This window comes from Pongo abelii, chromosome 5 (assembly GCF_028885655.2).
Source record: "Pongo abelii isolate AG06213 chromosome 5, NHGRI_mPonAbe1-v2.0_pri, whole genome shotgun sequence".
Lineage (NCBI taxonomy): Eukaryota > Metazoa > Chordata > Mammalia > Primates > Hominidae > Pongo > Pongo abelii.
This window is the reverse complement of record NC_071990.2, coordinates 8,655,105-8,673,731: the sequence shown is the minus strand read 5'-3', so window position 1 is coordinate 8,673,731 and position 18,627 is coordinate 8,655,105. Positions and strand designations below refer to the sequence as shown.

At 35.7% G+C, this 18,627-nt stretch overlaps 1 long non-coding RNA gene across 2 annotated transcripts in view; it reads right to left on the bottom strand.

Moving 5' to 3' along the window:
- Positions 1–321: 321 nt before the first annotated feature.
- Positions 322–18,627, bottom strand: part of LOC134761647 (uncharacterized) — a 350,936-nt gene continuing 332,630 nt past the window's right edge. For both annotated transcript variants that reach the window (XR_010140563.1, XR_010140564.1), the window contains one exon: positions 322–580. This is a non-coding gene — a long non-coding RNA (uncharacterized LOC134761647). The remainder of the gene's footprint in view (positions 581–18,627) is intronic.

Genomic DNA, 18,627 nt, shown 5'->3' with positions numbered 1-18,627 from the left:
CCAGCTGATCAGCTTATAGGGGGCACATTAGCACGCTTGATAGAATGTCTTCAGTATGTGCAAAATGAATTTATGTTTTGTCCCTTTTTGTTATGGAGGCTCCCTAATGCTTTTTAAACATGATGTCATCATAAGAACATGTGTATACATGTACTTCTGCATAGAGCACTAAAATTAAATTGACTTGCTGGCAAAAGTTAGAGAAAATCCTTTTCTAGCTTCTCTGTACCACTCAATAAATTATTACAGTCTGTGCACAAAACACAAATTACATGCTTTATTAGTATGTTCTGTGGTAACCTCAAAACCGCAAGTGTTTACATGTGCTGCACGCATGCACTTTAGGGCTTTTTAATAGCGGGTTGACAAGAGATTAAAGGCAGAAATATGGCATTTTATTAAAGCAAACATATCAGCATGCCTACCATGATAAAATGATCTAGTTTTCTTCAGACACAAAAGTTTCTGTTGAGTGATACCTTTGCAATTCCTTGAGGGCACCCTATTATTCACTTTCCTCAACAGAGAGCAGCTGCAAATGGTCTCCAATTTTCAAAGAGTGTTGCCTGGTCATTCTTTACTGTCAAAATGAAGAAGAGCATAAAAGTTAAGTCAATAAAGTAATATGAAATGCTTAATATAAAAATTCAAGAATGAATGATTAACCATTAAAAACTTACAGTAGCTATTTCATCCAGGAAAAAAAAAATTAACATTTCCCCTGAAACCTATTAACACTCCTTGTAAACAATATTCTTTTTTGAAATATATGACCTTTCTTAATGCTCTCCACACACACAGCATTTTTCTTATATCCACTTCACCTCACTGATATGAAGTTGAATTCCCCAGGAGAGAGTGCTTCGAGCCCCTTCCTCAGAAACATATGGTCTTCTCTTGCATATTCCAAACGGATGCATTCGTTTGTGTTAGATGATGCAACAACCTGTTGTTGTTAATACAACTTCAAAATTACAGACTTTGCCAGTGGACAATCAACAGGCCAAAGATAATGCCTACCTTGGGGCACACGCTTCCTTATCAATCTATAAAATTTGATACATTGATAATTATGGAAATTGGTATACATACCTGTTCTTGGTTACACCCATCTTTCATCTATGTCTCTACTGTATCTATGGATGTTGTGTAGAGGGCCATGTGCAGAGAAAAGCAGACTTAAAAGATTTTTTTTTATATTTTCGAGGAAGCTATTTGAAAGGGCAGGGTTGAATTTAGTCTAGGACTTCTTTTCAAAGTTAAATCAGAAAAAAATCAAGAATATTCAGGACCTATCCTATAGCAAATCCCTCCATACCATGATGTTGCTAAGGAAAATAACTCCTTGGGCATAAGACATACCAAGAATGACTTTGATGAAAAATGATATAGTTGGGGTCAACAAGACCGCTCTTTGAGGCTGCCAAATGTTTTCCACACAACAATTTTAGAGCTATTGGAGAAGCCTCCATCGTGTCATCCTCAGAAAGCCATCACCAGGGCTGTGTCCTGTTGGTTAACTTAGGAATGAGTGGGTATGACTTGTTTCTGGAAATAAATCTCACGTTGTATGAATTTTAAGTATTCCTGTAAATTTATTTGTTTTAGCGGATACTGTGAACTGTTATTTCTCAGATGTTTTATTCCAGGAATTGGACAGAAAATTTATTTGTTTTAACATATACTGTGAACTGTCATTTCTCAGATGTTTTATTCCAGAAATTGGACAAAGATGTTCAAACTGCTCCTAGTAGGGAGACAGGAAACGTACTGACTGGTGGCTTTACTGGGTTATCAAGAATTTGTCTAGCAACTTAGAAGCATTCTGCTCTTGAGGAAAACCTCAAAGAAAAAGGATGCATGGCAAAGAAATAACTAAAGAATATACAGCAAGTTCTAGACAATAATCCTCAAATGCTTTAGGTAGGTGCAGATAAAATGTGAAATGTCCCCTATATAGTATTTGTTTGTTTGTTTTATGTTGACATTTTTTAAATGAAACAGTAGATTCCCCTCAAAAAACCCACAACTTACCTGCTCTCTCCTCACATGGATGAGCTTGGCCTTTCCATTACTGCCCTATAGGACTAACTCTACAACTATCTCTGGGTAAAGGCTGGGAGGTGGGGGGGATCAATGTGGGGAGGGTCCCTTTGTATCCTCTTCTATCAGCCATTTCAATGCAATTTTAAAAAGATAAATTTTATATAATTACCTATTTTTCATGCATTTGACTTATTAAAACACTTCTGAACAAGATATATGATTTCCGGTAGGCTTTAGTTACATTTACATGTGTTTGTGTGTGTGTGTGTGTGTGTGTGTGTATTTTTGGCGTTACTGGCATAAGTTGTGCTATGCAATCTAGGAGATTGAAACTAATTATAGCAGTGAGGCTAACAAAGTGTGAAAGCCATGAATCTGAATGAAACTTTCCATTTCTTTCTATGAGTTTTTATAAAAACTCTGATGATATTTTCTCCCAAAATATGTTTTTCTTATTTTAAATTGTTAGCAAGCCAAATAAATCATCCTGATTATTTTTATGTTACATGGTTGATTTATACATTTTTGCAAAAGACATCAATTCCTTTCTTCTTGTTTCTCTTCTTGTCCTTTTTGCTTCCCTCTACAAACACTCAATGCATATTATATGTTTTTATATACACACATATGGATCATGGTTCTAGGTGTTAAACACACAGAGGCAAATTAAACTTCAATCCTGACCTCAGTGAAATTACAATTCAATTTGTAAGCATCATGATAAGGATAAGTAAAAGATTATGTGAAGTAATTCCCAAGATTGTTTATGGTTTTATGCTACACAGCACAATAAGTGACTAACATATGTTATCTCATTCAAACCTTTGGAATTGAGAAAGATATGAGAAATCTGAAAAAGAGATCAGGAACAAACAGACATAGAAGAAGAACTAGGAAGCTACAGTGTCATGCAACCCAGAGGTAAATCGTAAGTAATGCCAAGCGTCATGGAAAAATCAAGGATCGGGCTGGGTGTGATGGCTCACACCTGAAATCCCAGCACTTTGGGAGGCCAAGGTGGGTGAATCACTTGAGCTCAGGAGTTTGAGACCAGCCTGGCCAACATGATAAAACTCCATCTCTACTAAAAATACAAAAATTAGCAGGGCATGGTGGCGCATGCCTGTAGTTCCAGCTACTCGAGAGGCTGAGGCAGGAGAATTGCTTGAGCCTGGGAGGCAGAGGGGTTGCAGTGAGCAGAGATCATGCCATTGCACTCCAGCCTGGCCAAGAGAGCTAGATTCTGTCTCAAAAAAAAAAAAAAAAAAAAGGCAAGGATCAATATGGTATATAAGCAATGATTTGGAGAATGATGCCATCATTAATATTTAAGAAAGTAATGGAATGGTATTATTTAATTAGTCAAGGTGAATGCAGATATTTATCTTTGTTCTCTTATGAAATTTTATTTAAATGACAGTAAAGGGATTAAAGGAAAACATTATAAAATTAAATTAAAGGAGAAAGGAAAACGTTACAAAATTAAGTATTTAAGAAAAAAATGGTAGCAGATGAAAGATTTCAAAACTACTCAGGAAAATGGAAAGTGATAGCTATATGATAGCAAGCTTAGGTATCAGCCTCTCCACTCTATTCAGGGCCAAACAGGAAGCAAGTTAATTTTCACCAAGCAATTCCAGAATATCTCAGAAATTAGAGGCAGTGGGTACATATAGAGGCAAAGACATAGGATGAATGAGAAAAGGGGAATTGATAATACCCCATGATCTCACTCATATGGGGAATCTAAACGAGTTGTTCATAGAAGTAAAGAGTAGAACGGTTATTACCAGAGGCTGGGGAGGGGATGAGGGATGTGGCATGGGGAGAGGTTGGTGAACAAGTGTAAAGTTACAGTTAGCTAAGAGGAATAACGTCTGCTGTTCTATTACACAGGAGGGTGACTGTAATTAACAAAAATGTATTGTATATTTCAAAATAGCTAGAAGAGAAGATTTTTAATGTTCTCACCATAAAGAAATGACAAGTGTTAGAGATGATGGATATCCTTATGCAATAATAACGTGACCCTTATGCAATGTCCACATGTATCAAAACATCACACCATACCCAAAAAGTATGTACAATCATGTATCAACTAAACACAAAACAAAACTTAAAAAAAAACTGTACACTCCAAATGCTCTCTCCTATCTGATAAGGAACAACATTTCTGCCACCCTACAGGAGACGGGATGTTTACTGCGGAAATACTTTGAACCAGAGAAGCTCTGGGCTCATAGACATCAGACACAGTTGAACGTAAGAGTGAAGCACCAGTGCAGTGAGCCGAGATCACGCCACTGCACTCCAGCCTGGGCGACAAAGCGAGACTCCGACTCAAAAAAAAGAGTGAAGCGCCAGAAAGAGAGAGAGTGAACTGTCTTTCTTATAAGAATCCCCCCACCTCCTCCTACATACTCATCCTCTGGCATACCCTGAGCCCTAACAGCCAGATAGACTACATTTACACTGTCTTCCTTACCATCTCCCCCTGCTCTCACAGACGAGAGATTGGAGGGTTTACCCCTGGGAAAATTTCCCAGTCTAGGAGAAAATACCTATATCAACTGGCATTTGGAAGCCTCCAACCAAAAGGTTGAGTTCCTACATGGTCAACAAATCACACCCACTTACTTGCCCAGGACTTTCTTTTAGCGTATCACTGCATCATTTTGGAATATGAACGGAGATCCAGAATAATGCAACATTTTTGAAAGTCTCCAACATGAAAGACAAAGATCAAAGGAGATAGAAAAGGAACCCAGAGAAAATGAGACCATTAAGAGAGGAAGGGAAAGCTAAAAAAACAAATGAGAAAGTGCAAAAGAACAACAAAACAACCCTGGAATTGATAACCTCGAAAAATAAGTGAGAAAGTAAGAGAAGATTCGTGAAACCAAGAGGAATACTATTAAATAAAAGGAATATTCAGAAAACAATTACTCTCAGAAATTACCAACTAGTGCAAAAGAAATCAAAAATGCTACTTAAGGACTGGAAGATACAATAGAAGAAAATGCAAAAGATAAAAGAGAAATATATCAAAAAAATGGATAAAAAGAATCAATTTAGGAGCTACAGAGAGAACAACAAACTCAAAAGGAAGAAATCTCTTAAAGAAATAACATAAATAAACATCTCAAAATTAAAAATAACCCAAAGCATTTCTTACCATATTGAAGGGCCCAAGAAACATTCAACTCATTGAATGAAAGGACTCCACCAAAATGTGTCATTTAAAATACATACTTCAGGCTGGGTGTAGTGGCTCATGCCTGCAATCCCAGCACTTTGGAAGGCTGAGGTTGGCAGATTGCTTGAATTCAGGAGTTTGGGACTAGCCTGGGTAACATAGCAAAACTCTGTCTCTACAAAAATAAAAATACAAAAATTAGCCAGGCATGATGGTATGGGCCTATGGTCCCAGGTACGTGGGAGGCTGAGGTAGGAAGAGCGCTTGAGCCTGGGAGGTCGAAACTGCAGTGAACTATGATTGTCCCACTGCACTCCAGCCTGGGCAACAGGGCAAGATCCTGTCTCAAATAATAATAATAATAATAATAATAATAATAATAATATATATACATACATACATACATACATACATACATACATACATACATACTTCAGCCAGGCATGGTAGCTCACACCTGTAATCCCAGTATTTTGGGAGGCCAAAGCTGGAGGATCGTTCAAGTCCAGGAGTTCAAGGCCAGCCTGGGCAATACAGGGAGACCCCATCTCTACAAAAAAATTTAAAAATTAGCCAGGTGTGGTAGCATGTGCCTGTAGTTTCAGCTACTTGGGAGGCTGAGGTGCGAGGATCACCTGAGCCCAGGAGGTTGAGACTACAGCCTGGGTGACAGAGTGAGACCCTGTCTCAAAACAAAACAAAACAAAACACTATACTTCTCAGCCATAAAAAAGAATGAGACCACGTCTTATGCAGCAACATGGATGGCACTGGAAGCCATTATCCTAACTGAAATCACTCAAAAACAGAAAGTCAACACTGCATGTCCTCACTTATACATGGGAGCTAAATAATGGCCCACATGAACATACAGAGGGGAATAGTAGACGCTGACTCCGAAACATGGGAGAGCAGGAGGAAGGCTGAAAAATGACCCACTGGGTACAATGCTCACTATTTAGGAGATGGGTGCACTAAAAGCCCAGACCTCACCACTATGCAATATATGCATGCAAGAAATCCGCAGTAGTACCCACCAAATATATATTTTTTTAAAATTTCAAGGCCTAGACTCCCAGAGAAAAGGAAGATCTTGAAAGCTTACGGTGAATATCTTAGTGTTAAAGTTTACCGTATCAATGAGGATGCTATAGTGCTGTCAAAGAGTCTGAAGATAAATCAGTAATAAATACACAGGGAATATAAGAAAACAACACAAAGTAAGACAAGTATTAACCCCCGAAGAATATAAGAAAGGGAATGTAATTGTAGTACTCTGCATTACTTAACTATGAACAATATGCATCTAGTTGTTATACTGTAAACAAGGACTAGTGATTTAATACAAAAATTGTAATTGAAATAGGGCAGGCAGGTGAAAGAAGATGAGGGGGGTTAGAGAGTTCCTTAGGAAAGATAAATTTCATTCTTCTGTTGTAAGAAACCAATAAACAACATATAAAATAAAGTCTAGAAATAAGAATGCATGCATGTTATTTTGCAAAAGAGATTTTCATGTCAGAGAAAATGTCCAAAAGAATTTCTGAGGAGTAAGTTAGAGAGGGATAAGACCAACAACTGCTATTTTTATTTTCAAGCCTTAGAGTAGTCAGTGCTTTTAAATGTATTTATATGTATTATTTAGCTAAAAATTTTAAAATGAATACATTCAATGAGGTTAATCTAAATGCATTAATATCGTACTATGTTGAAAACACATTGTTATATTAAGCGGGCTGCAGAAAAACACATTTAGTACTAACCAAATTATGTTGTTAATATATTTAAATATTTACTTCTAGCTATAATTTTGTTGAAGACGACTTAAAAGACCACATCAAACTGGATGGCAACTCCATGGGAGGAACTTTGACTTATCTCAAAATAGGTTTGATTCCCTGAAATTTTTATATTTACAGTGTCTTCAGATATTACAGGCATAATTTTTAAATATTTGAACACTAAACAATATTCAGTCCATATGAAATTACATATATGTGCATGGGAAAATAAATAAATTCACAATCACTGAAAGGTTGAGATGATATGTTAGGATAAAAGGCTTGCATTTCATTTTTACTCAATTATTTACACTTTTCTCTGTTGTTTGAATTTTTGGATAGGATAAAGCAAGTATGCATTAGCATAAGCAACCATGATATTAATATAAAGCTGCAACATGAAAATATATATGCACTAAAAACAAGTAACGGAAAGAAGGATAAAAAATAAAGGGTTGTAATTAAGATGGTATGATTACAAGGGTGAATTTTTTCACTTGTCCAAATTTTGCATATGTGCTATTTACACGAAGAAAAAATGGCTGATAATATTAAATAAACAAGGAAGAAAAATGGTGAATGCGGAGAGAAAATGGAAGTGGGGGCAGGTGGGAGAACTCCTGTTTATTAATCATTTACTATACGCTGAGCACTGCGCTATGTGTCTTGGTGGCAGGGACAGCAGCAGCCAAAAGATCTTCCCTACTGCCCTAGCACAGTATCAGATGTCCAATTAACATTCTTTTTTTTCTTTTCAAAAAACCATTTTTATTTTCTATATGAAGTATATTTAAAACTGGAGAACATGAGGACACAGATCATATTTTCCATAAGTCATGTCTTTCTTTGCTCCCAGCACTGTGTCCCGTGGATCACGTTAGTGTCAAAAAACATAGAGAATGGTGCAGAGGGTTCTCTGGGACAAAGTAAGGGCCAGAAGTGACGTGTCATAGATGAAAAAGCAGATTACTAATGAAATTGAAGAAAAACAACATATGGCATGGAATTAACCCACAACTAGCAGTAAGACTTAAAGATGAGAAATATTAGAATTTTTTTCAATGACAATATTATAATAAAGGAATAAAAGCATTGCTATCTAAGACACTGCTTACATCTGGATTTAAATTTAGCTATTTTCTTTTTCCAGACAATCTATTATTATCTAAAAAGAGAAATGAAAATAAGAAATTTGATCACAATTAAATGGGATTCAAGGAATCTTTTGCAACACATCATTTCTTATTAACCTGAGTTTTAGTGAAGGACCAAATGTAGTTTGTTGCTGTAAAAACAAAATCCTTTTTTTTTTTTTTTTTTGAGACAGAGTCTCGCTTTGCCGCCCAGGCTGGAGTGCAGTGGCGCGATCTCGGCTCACTGCAAGCTCCGCTTTCCGGGTTCACGCCATTCTCCTGCCTCAGCCTCCCGAGTAGCTGGGCTTACAGGCGCCCGCCACAGCGCCCAGCTAATTTTTTGTATTTTTATTAGAGACGGGGTTTCACCGTGGTCTCGATCTCCCGACCTCGTGATCCGCCTGCCTCGGCCTCCCAAAGTGCTGGGATTACAGGCGTGAGCCACCGCGCCCGGCCCCACCAATTAACAGTCTTAATAAACGGTTGAATCTAGGAATGAATGAATGGATAAATCAGTGAGTTATGCAATATTTCTGAATTTGGCAATGAAAAAAAAGAAAAAGATATAGTGTCCATGATAGTCATGAGCAGGGGCAATATTAAGTAATAGAATTTCATTTGGTTTTCACAGTGATGGAAATTGAATATGCTTAAGGAGAGTAGGGGATCTGAAGATGGTTGTGATGCGATTGTGAATGATGTCCTGAAAGGACTTAAAAGGTAAGATTCAGAGCAAAAGAGCCATTAGCTTCAGCTGACTCTGCTGAGAATAGAGGTGTATAGCTGTTCCCTCAAATAAGCACAGTTACGTGGGAAGGTGATTTGAGCGTTTACTTTGCCTTGTCTCAAACTTCACATGAGCAGCCATAAGCTTGTACTTGGGGGGTAACAAAAGTGTAAAATGAAAGCTTTTAAAAGATCCCTTAAATACTAATACTAAAGTTTTTTTTGAAATATCTCTAAAACTCAGTTGCCAAAACGTCCTTAGAAACAGTTCATAATAAGGACTTGTAGAGTCTTGAAGTTTATAGGGATATGTTTGCCTCTAAGTCCAAGTGCAAACATCAAAAACTGTGGCAATGAGCTTTCACTAGTATGTTTGATAACTGTAGGAGTTTCTGTTTTAAAAGAACACACTAGATTGTCTCAAATTATTTATATTTGTTCATAATTCTAGAATTATTGTATTGCAAAAAAATCAGAAGGTGAAGGATCATGAAATTCAAATCATATGCTTTTCTTCTTTTATTTAAATTATTGATAAATTGGATATTCACTTTGAGTTGAGCTTAAACTTTTTAGAACTTCTATATTCTCATCTATAAAATCAGGATTAGAATACGTCTAGAGCCTCATGAACTATTAGCTTTTACATGATAACCATGACTATCAACAGACATTGTCCAGGGAATTTTCCCAGTAATCCCCAGATATGACAAGAACATGTGCCCTACAACCCTTTCAACTCACAGATGAGAAAAGTGACCTATAAATGCTTTAAGATACATGATTTAGGTATAAATAGCTGTAGGGAAAATGAGAGCACCTGTAATATCTTTCAGGGATTGAATATTGCAATTTAATGAAATAATTATGAATATGTATTTAAATGGAATATACATATTTTGAAGAGACCAGACCTCATCGTTTTGCCCAGGCTGGTCTTGAACTCCTGGACTCAAGGGATCCTCCTGCCTCAGCCTCCCAAAGTGCTAGGATTACAAGTATGAGTTACCGTGCCTGGCTTTAAATGGAATATTATTAAAGAAACATATCTGAGGCATGTTTTCTCTGGGCTTTGTGGTCTCTAAGTACCTACACAGAATTGAGACATGAAGATCTGGCCATTGACTAAGGTAATTAATCACTTTAAATAAATGGATAGCATATTAGTAGAATTAAACTTTTTGATAAAACTCTTCATTTACTTAGTACGTTACATGCAGTATACATATTTTACTATAGTGCACATTATATATATATAAAATATATAAGTAATATATAGTAAAAAATTATATGTTATATATAATGCACACTATAGTAAAAAAATGTGCACTAGTAATATATAAATATAAAATATATTTATACTGAAAATATATATAAAATGTGCAATATAGTAAAACATGTATATTACATGTAATGTACAAAGGATTTATTTCCTTTATATTCACAAAAGATTCTTGATATTTTATCATAAATATTTAGCTCCAAATTCCCTGAGAATTTTAATATTTAATAGAAATTTTATAGATATAAAATGTAATAGAAATTTTGTATCTTGAATTTTTATTTTAAATCATGTGGAATATATAAGGAGAAACTGGATTAATTAAAATGGCCCAAAGTAGGATATCTCTTCTATGATCTGTAAACAAGGCAGAGAAAAGCAGGGAAGAATAAAGACTGTACCAATTGTCAAGATCGGAATGATAGCATGTAACAGAATCAGAAAATGATGTATTTATTTAAAAAACAGACTAAACATATATTTTAAGCATGACATCATGATGGAACTGACTAAAGCTAGGTCAGTGTCAAACACTGACATAACAGTTCCTGTCAAAGGATATTTGACCTTAGAGAACATTGGAGCACTTACCAAGGATATGAACCCACCTTGAAAGTCCCATGTTGAGATGTGTGTGATTAACACTAGGACTTTGTAATTTAACTGGAAATGGATTTTAATCAGTTGGTAATATTATGGGTCACACTCAAATGCTCTCATATAAGAAAGTTTAGAAAGATTTAGACTTTTTTCTCTATAGTAGGTACAGATCACAGATTCTATCTTGGACTAGCATGTCTCTTGGGTGCTTGGTAGACATTGCTGCTCTTCTGATAGATAGAGAAAATGAGGTTACAAAATTGCTCTACTATCACTTACTCTTAGATGGAACAGGTAAAAATCCTTGGGGAAATCATGTTAATGGGCTATAGGCTTTCCAGAATTTAGCTATATGCTTGGAAAAAGAGTTAGAATGCAAACTTTAGATTTGAGCAATACCCCCATTTCATTTCTTATAATAGCACTGTGGTTTGGTGAGATATTTTTAAATTTGGAAAAGCAGAGCCGTAAAATATGTCTTTTTAAAGAAATGTATTCACTGAAAAGCAATTTATTTTCCTCGAAACATAACACATTTATGTATATGAGCATCATGAGAAGTTGATATTGGTACTCAATATAGACTTTTCGATAAAGGGAGGCTTTGAGATAGATAAAGTTTCTTCTTGCTGATCAAGACAAATTCTCATCTTGCAAGAGCATGAGAGCATGTTTAAATTCTATAAACAATACAATACAGAAAGAATAAAAAGAAATTTGTTGAGCAAGAGAGGTGAAATAAACTAATAAAAATGAGGGAAACATGTAAACATTTACGACCTGTTTACAACTTCCTCTTAAAACTGCTTATCCAAGCTGATTCTTTACATTAACAGAAAAAGGACAGAGACCATGCTCTCGTCATCTGTCTAACGTGAAAATTCATTAGCATATCATTAGCATGTGGCAAAGTTTAAATTTTCCACTTATAAGCACATAGCTTGGGTGGGCTTTCAGCACACCAGCAATCTGTTCAGAAATTGTGTGAACATTGGTGTATTTAAATTGCTGAACTATTCTTTCCTGAAATATTCTCTACCAGTAAAGCTCATGAACATAGAACACCCATTCCCACTGACTGTGGAAGACAGTCGGCCTCCTTAAATCCTTCAGTTAAGGACATACAATGAAATGCCTCGTTAAGAACCTTAATTTAAAGCAGCACACAGTTCTATATGTCAGAGGTAATAATTACCTACTTTAATAAGCCTGACTTTTCTCTGCGATGAGTTAGACTCCCTCCACTTTGTTTATAGTAACTCTGGATTTATTTCAGGCTTTCTTCAAGTGCTCTTATTTTAAAAAAATAAAAATTATGTCTGTTTTTCTGGAGTCAAATTCTGCCTACTCTATACTGAAACCATGTGCTGTTCAAGCACTGCTAAGACCAATTACCCATATATTCCTGGGACATGCAGGGTCCTACAGAAGTCACATCATCCATATCCCAGCTTCTAAGCAGAGCTACAGATAAACTATGTCAGCCTGAAAAGGCCCTACCCTATGATTTTAAATAACTTCCCTGTGAACTATAGCTATCCAAAATGTCCCAGCAAATTAAACAATAAAATTGAAAAGCTCTTGAACAAATTGATTTTATAGATATCTATTATAATCTTAAGACTTTAAGATCTATGTTTGCAGGCTGAGGAGGGCTTGAAGAGTTATGCTCAAGTATATGAGAAGTTATGTGGCAACTTGCTTTAATTATAATATTGGGCATTTCTTGGTTTCCTCCAATACAGTTCGATCTTTCCCCTATCTTATCAGCTACCCATAACATGCTTCCCAAAATTGATATGCATTTCATATGAAATAATTGAGAACTGTTTCAGCTTTTAGATGTTGAAGAATTTAAATCACATAACATAGTCCCTTCAACTTGCAGACAGGAAACAAATAAAGAAACACTAAATGGTTCCTCTAAGGTCATACAGTATTTATGTGAAAGAAGCAGAAGTTGAACTTAGCTAGTATTTGGTATATGAGTCTAAATCTTTCTAGTCTATTTAAATCTGCCGTTTGCTTCTGGATAAAGAGAGCCAATTATACTTTCTAGTGTTTCGTGAGATATGTACTATTGCATAAGGTTCATTTCATAGAGATGTTTTATGATTTTATAATTTGAAACTACTAGCTAGGGTTATTAATTTCTTGTTAATCCTATCCTAGCGACCAGTCAGGCTGAGATTCACAAAGGTTTGGAGTTGGAAAAAAAAAACCTTAGAGATCCCGTATAGAGACATTTTTTGAACTGTAAGGCAGTTTCACTAGCAGTCCTTAACTCAGGGACCACAGAAGAACCAAGGCACAGGCTTGCCTGTGTCACATAGTGAGCCAGAGATGGTCTGGATTAGCACTAATACCACCAATACCCAGTATGGTTCCTTTTTCACTCTAAAGAAGACTTCTTAGGACAAGAATCTTGACACTTTATCAGTCTATATTTTTCAAGTGAAAATGGAATTTCAAAATTAGACCATAATTTGCATTAAAGTCACCCTAAGCCCTTAGCTCCTGTAGCTGGATGCAGGAGCAGCAGAACGTGTCAGCATGGATTTGTCTTCTTCTGTTTCTTTGGTGTCATTCCTTATAGTCAACCACTGAAAAGCTTCTACGTGGAGAGAGAGTTTGTTCTTGAAGCCCCTTGAACTGGCACCATCCTTTCCGATTTTTTCTCTGGTTCTTTCATGTAAGTGTTATATCAACTTTTGAAAGAGTGTTGGTCTGTTAATCATTTCTTCTACTACTAGAAAATTAAACAACATCTTTAAATCTCTTGGGTCTACAGTCTTCAGTTATTTTAACATTTAATACAGAAACTAGGACAATTCTATCCCTAAAACATCTTATTTTCAAATCTACTTGCTTCTGTTTCCAAAGTTCAAATAAAATACAGAGAAAAACCTAAATGGAAAGGTTCCTGTTTGTCATGGCTATGGCTAATCTGGCTATGTATTTAGAGCTTATGAACTGTGCCTCTAGGGCAAGGATGCAAAAAGTTAGGATTTCAGAAAGCCCCCAAGACACACAGCCAAATCTGTAATGTTTAATGAGATCACCTTCAGATGTAACTAACATTAGGAATGTCCAGTTGTGCAATATTATTTATTTTATTAGCAGATAATTTAGGCTTCTGAGCAAATTAACAAAATCAGCAGAATAGTCAATATTGAGATGGGCTATCACTGGTGGACTTAAAGAAAGAGCTCTTTTGAATTTTAGGAGCCAGCACCTATTCAAAAATAAAGTATAGATTTGTCATTTTTATTTTTTCTTATTCAGTTCCCAGGCACTGGGAGAACGAATGGGATGACAGAAAATAATACAGATCTGAATTGGATAGAACCATGTTTGAAACCCAACTTTGCTGTTTATAGCTATAATACTTTAGGAAACCCCTCTCAACCATATTTTTCCAGCTATAAATTTGGAATCAATATGTAGTCTATAAGATTGCTGTGAAGAACAAAGTAGATAATTGACGTGAAAAGCTCAAATACAATACTTGGCATGTGGGAGAGGCTGTTTCAGACAGTGTGGCCCAAGATTAACTAAAGAAAAAGTGGTGATATGTATAATATTAACAATTGAAATATATATGGTAACCTTTGTTTCTCCAAAAATGGGATGTTCATAACTCTAAAGAAAAAGTATCAACTCCAGAATTTTGGTTTCTTATTTACAAGGATTTTGAAGGCAGCAGAGCCAAGTTATATAAACTCCTCCAGAGATTTTTGTCTGGTTTTTTAAACTTGTTTATCTGAGACTATATCTGATTGAATTGTCATAATTTTAGATTGTATATTGAACCTGAAGAAATTTAAAATAGATACACTAAAATTCCATTCCAATCTCTAAGTTAGAATCATTCAACACCATCAAGTGCTTGGAACATTCATTGCAACACTTGGCCCCAGCTCAGCAGGGCCTGGACTCGCAATCACCCTAAGCTTTATGAATTAGAGCCAAATAAGTCATTAAAGAATCCCAAACACTCAGTCTTGGGTAAAAAATGGTGGTTATCAGTGCACAAATGTGACTCCATGTATCTCTAACATCTATATTACTTCCGTGAAACAGCAACAATCACATTAACAAAAAACACAATCTAGAAATACCTCAATATTTATTAAAGCAACACAAACAACAATAAATTTTGTAAGACTTTAGCCATAGCACTTGACATATGATAGAGGTCATGCTCATAAGTAGTTACTTTAGAAACTGTTAATCCCTTTTGGCAACCAGTCACAGGAAAGCCAGTAAGATTCATTAAAAGCTTCACCAACTAATTTTACTACACCATTTTCAGAAAGAGCAGGCTGGATAGAATCAGCATAACTAACTTCCTAAGTTAATCCATATATTCAATGCAACAGAATTTTTTCCTAGAACTTGACAACCTTATCTTAATGTTTATATGAAAGAGCTAAAAGGCTACAAATGATCAATTCTATTTTGAAGGCAAAAAGGGTAAGGGATTCATCCTATCAGATACACAATGTTTTAGAAGGACCAGGAGGAAGAGGAGGAGGAGGAAGAGGAGATAAAAGAGGAAAAACTCATGTAACTATGACAATGTGTATTAGCGCAGGGCTAGGGAAACAGAGCAGAGAAACAGAACAAAGTGCCCAAGGATGTTTATATAGAAAATATGATTTAGTATTCAGAATTTAAAAAATCTTACAAATCTATGGACAAAACCCAGTGCAAACATTTCAAACTCTCTAGTTATAAATGAAATGAATATTTAAACACAATGATCTAACTCTTCACACTCATCAGGCTGACCAATATTAAAAGTTACTTAAAAGTGCTAGGATATGAAGAAAGAGAAGAAATTTTCAATAGCTAGTAAAGCTGAAGATGGGTATAACCTACAGCCAAGAATGCCACACTTGGAAAAATCTTCTACACGTGAATGTAAGAAAACATACACAAGAATATTCATTGCATCATTGGCTGTGATTAGGGAATAGACTTAGGAACAAGATGACCTGAACATCAATCCTGGTACCAATCCTTATTAACTCTGTGAATTCAGGCAAGTTACCAACCTCTCTGTGCTGTAGTTTCCGCATGAGTGAAACAACCTCACAGCTACTGTAAGGATTAAGTGAGTTCATACAAATGGAGCATTAAAAAGTCTTTAAATTTAATGTTTACTATTGTTTAATGATATTTATTTAACATTCACTTGTTATTACAAGTTTACTAATCTACCACAATAGGAAATGATTCTATTTACAAATCAGAACTTCATTCTTCCAAGCTACACTAGGTCACATGGAAATGACTGTTCTTCAAGTCTTCAAACTTCATTTCAGCTGCAGAAAACTTTCCTCAACAAAAGCTTAAGCAGAAGCAGGTAATGGGGTCCAGGATAAACCTGATCTTTCAGAAGTCAGCATGACATGGTTAATCTCCATCATGGTACCCAGATTTCAAGGGTTAGTACAAATAAGCAAAATTAAAGAAAACCAGATGCACCAAATTCTAAACCTAAGAACTGGGGAGACTAGGGAATGATGCTCACGTGTTTGAAAGGAAGCCCTCTAATTCCAATAAAGTGTAGTTCCCCCTCTTTAATTCAAATTACGATTTGGTTTACGACAAATGCACACACATATACAGCTTGCTGAAATTTTTTAGGAAATGTACAATGTAATGAAGTGATTTTTGTACTTGAAATCTTTATTTTATAATCACAAAAGTGATAGGAAAATTAAAAATATTAAAAACACAGACTTACAAAGAGCCAAAAAATAAAAAATTATCTTAACCTCTTTCCTTCACTCTAATGATTTCTTTCCTGACATTTTATACACGCACACACACACACGCACACCCCACAGGGTATTTTAAAAGCACATGAGATTGCAATATTCATTACATATGCATAAGACCAATTTTAGTTTCATTCTTTCTTATCCATGTGTATATCCAATTATCCCAATATCATTTATTAAATGACTTCCCACTGACTTAAAATGCTATTTTTATTACAGTCGTAGTTTTTTTCCTGGAATCTAGTCTATTCTATTGATCTATTATTCTATGCCGTGCCAAAAACCACATAATTTGATTTACTATAGTTTTCTATTACATTTTGATATCTGTAGAAAAAGTTCTCCTTCACTCCTCCTTTAAACTTTTTCTTGCGCATTACTATGGTTTCTTTCCCTCACCTCATCTTTATGATTGACTTACAAAGTTCCGTAAAGTATATTCTGGAGATTTAGATTGACACTTCTTTAAATTTATAGATTTATTTGCAAAAATGGGGTATTTTCAATATCCCAAGATATGCTGTAAGAAGAAAAAAGTGGATTACAAAAAATATATACCTTTCTTGAATATTGAATGCCAGAGAAAGGTAATTTTCTAAAGATAGATAAGTGAGGATACTCATTTTTATTGTGAAATAGGAAGGAAAGGATAAAGTGAAAAATAAAGGCACAAACAATAAGATGCATTATAGTTTAACTGATTCGATTTTGAGGCATATCTCTTTTACCCTGTCTGGACCAAAATTTTCTCATCTGTTAAATAAGAAACTTGGACAGGATGAGGTCTAAGGCCATTTCCAGCTCTATAGTCTAAGATATTCTTATTTTAGACAGGACAAAAGCATGGGCCAAGACACATGCAGCTCAACACCAATCCAGACACACTTTGTACGTGGCCATGCTTGCACCATATTCTGGGAAGAAAACAGATTTATTGCCCTGCCTACATTTGTGGATTAGTCAGCCAAACAGAAGGAAGGCACTGTCCATCTAATTGTTCACTAGAGAATGTTGAGGCTCAGGGGAATTAAGCAAATTTTCCAAGATCACCCAGGTAACAGGTGGCAGAATGTCACTTCAATACTAGATGTGTGATTCCAGGGTTGATTTTCTTCCCGCTGTGTAAAGCAATTCTGAGTGCTTGGTGAGGCAACAATAGAATAAATGGGTAGGTGGATGTCTAAAAATTAAGAGATTAAGGGTATCACATTTCAACTATATATTATCTCCTGACTTCAAAGTAGAAAAATAAGCACTTGCTGAGAAAAAAATAGACCATATTTAGAATTGACCTTTTAAAAATCATCTTCAAAACTAGATGTCAGAAGAATTACGTTTAAAAAGCAGTGACTTAAGGCTGACTTAAACTGACTTCAAGTCTCTAAGGATGAAGACAACAGGAGAAATCATTTTGTACTCCATTATATCAAATAATACGACCAATAAAATGAGTGTTATCAATATCTTCTACCCTAACTAGCATCTATTGTACTATCTAGCCTATTTATAATAGCACCATGAATGGTAGCTTTTGAAGAATTATTTCTGTAAAATCAATACATAAAAGAACTATGTTAATAGTAAGAGTTTATATTTACTGTATATGCAGCATATGCCACATGTTGTTCAAGTTTTTTACAGATTGCATAGATAAAGCAGTTTGCACTCTGCCCTTCACCTAGATGGCAGTGTGTGTATTTAAATGCAGGCAACCCAGCCCCCAAACTGGAGATCACTGTACTCTCACCAGGTAAATTTAATGAACTTCTGGGGAAGAAGAAGAAGAAGAAGAGGAAGAGGAAGAGGAAGAGAAACAGGAAGGGGAAGGGGAAGGGGAAGGGGAGGAGGAGGGGAGAGGGAAGGGGAGGAAAGACGAAGACAATACAGGGAGAGGGGGAGGGGGAGGAGAGGGAGGAGGAGGAAGAGGAGGAGGAGAATAGGTCAGGTTATAGTACACAGTAGGTACTGAATACTCTTCTAAGCTCCTTTAACATACTAACTTCTAACACCCCTTTGAAGTCCAGACACTGCCTAATTTCTTAGAAGCCGTGTAACGTTGGGAGAAGTAACT